We start from the raw sequence: 2,181 nt of genomic DNA on the forward strand, positions 1-2,181 counted from the left end.
GTTGTATTATTATTTATTATAATTAATATGTTTTGTACTTTTGTAGTTTTGACGGTAGAAAAGGTCATCATGTCCTTTGTGCTAAGAACTCATTAACTGACTGGTGAGGAAGAGGGAGGGAGGGAGAGGGAGGGAGGGAGAGGGAAAGGGGGAGTAACCTAATTACTACAATCAATTAATTAGTTTTTATGGTCATTGGTTGTGTTGTATTATTATTTATTATAATTAATGTGTTTTGTACTTTTGTAGTTTTGAATTGAAAATGGCCATCACTAATTCTATTTTTTCTATTAAATTACAAACAAAAAGTGATGAGTCACTCCCTAATCTCATCAGGGTAATGAATAATTAATGAATATTATTAATTATTATTATTAATTATTATTATTAATTATTATTGGACTCGCCACGCTTGCGTAGGCGGGTACTAAGCAGTTGGGTTGTCATTCTGTCTGTCTGTCTGTCTGTCATTCTGTCACGAAAATTCCTGTTAATTCCTAGTCAATATCTTTTTTACTGAGCTCTCCTGAGTTATAATTCTTTTTAAGCTTTGAGAAAAAGATAATTTATTTTACTCCGTTGTATTTTCATAGCAATCCGTGGTAGCAAAAGCTGAATTTTTCAAGAATAGACCACTTTTCCTAGCCAAATCTTCGTGTTTCACTCTATTTGGTCAAGATTAGCATTGATAGGTAGAGAAAAGTACCTAGATTAAAAAATATGTGGGGATTTTCTAATCTCTTTTTTGTTTGCGAGTTACAGTTGCTCAAAGTTTGTGATTTAGCCTCTTCGAAAAATTTTCAGGCAGCACTGGGAAAATCAAGAGCAACCAAACTATCTCAGTCTCTTTTAAATATCTAGGCAATTTTTTGTGCTTACTCTTTCTTTGAATAGAGCTTCAGATGCTAAAATAAATTTCAGCTTTTCTTCTTTCTCCTACCCACGTGCCATGTTTATCTGCACTGCACTGCTAGGTGCTGACCACACCTATAATTTATTTTATGGATCAGTGCAGTAATTGGCTGATTGCATTGTTGCACTTTGTCAAAATCTATTATCCTTTTTTCAAATATCAAGTTGCTTATATACATAATATAATGATGGGAGCAGTACAAGTAACACATTATCTCTCGGGTGAATCTCAGCAGGCGAGTCCACGCACCATGGTGCTTCATTATTAATTAGTATTATGTTTATGCATTGTTCATTGGCCTCGCCTACGCGAGGTATAGGTAGTTGTTGTGTGTGTCTGTCATTCATTCATTCATTCATTCATTCTGTACAACTGAAATTTGTTTTTAATAAACAATAACTTTAGCACAGCGTGTTTTAAACTCCCAGATCTTTCTTTTTGACGTGGAAAAGTCTTTCTTAACTGTTTTGTGTTGCTCAAATACAAGTGCTAGGTACAGAAGTTTCAAAGTAAGAAAATGGAGTAGTTGGGCCAAGTTCCGTTGTGTTGGCACTTTAGAGATAGCTGGTAGCATTTTTCAGTAGATTAGAACATGGCCTTCAAATATATGAACAGATTTCTTTAAATCTTACTTGATGAAGAGTTATACTTACTTGAAATTGTTGAGGTCGCTCGTTTGTACAGCGCTAGAGCAACAACTTGCTGGGTTATAGGCACTAAAGTACCTGTACTATCTCAAATATACAAAGGCAGCAACTTTTTTTGTCAGCAAGTTTATCATATATTGCTGATTAGTAAAGAAAAAGTGAAGCTTCTTTCTCACATGGTCTTCTTGCTGCCAATCATTCCAGTATGATGGAATGCCACACCTTTCAATCTACATGCATGGGAGGGGCTGGAGCTGCTTGCATGTATGTGCTGCAGTGCTGCTACTTCTGCAGGTATTCAAGAGCAAGTGCAACTGCAGGAAGCTAATGTTGAGCAGACTCTCTTCATGCTAATAATCAAACAGCTATTGCAGTGTGGGGATGCACCATAGCAGTTATAGGGGCGAGGCCATGCACCGTAGGTGTCTCGTTGTACTCAGTATATTACTCAGTATATTCTCTATAGGGCGGTAGTATCGTTAGGTTTCATAATGCTAAGACTGATTCTTATTTGTGTGCTAAAGGGTCTACTGTACACACCATCCTATTAGATGTTGGTTTTTGACATGACAACGAACAAAAAGGTATCATCATTATCATTATTATTATCAATATTATTAT

At 35.9% G+C, this 2,181-nt stretch overlaps 1 long non-coding RNA gene across 1 annotated transcript; it reads left to right on the top strand.

Annotated features, from left to right (window-relative positions):
- The first annotated feature begins 45 nt into the window (after positions 1-45).
- LOC109591621 (uncharacterized) lies at positions 46-2,138 on the top strand. Its single transcript, XR_002189905.1, has 3 exons — positions 46-103; positions 250-337; positions 2,027-2,138. It is a non-coding gene; the product is annotated as an uncharacterized LOC109591621 (long non-coding RNA).
- The last annotated feature ends 43 nt before the right edge of the window (positions 2,139-2,181 follow it).

This window comes from Amphimedon queenslandica, unplaced genomic scaffold (genome assembly GCF_000090795.2).
Source record: "Amphimedon queenslandica unplaced genomic scaffold, v1.1 AMPQUscaffold_7667_Cont20384, whole genome shotgun sequence".
Lineage (NCBI taxonomy): Eukaryota > Metazoa > Porifera > Demospongiae > Haplosclerida > Niphatidae > Amphimedon > Amphimedon queenslandica.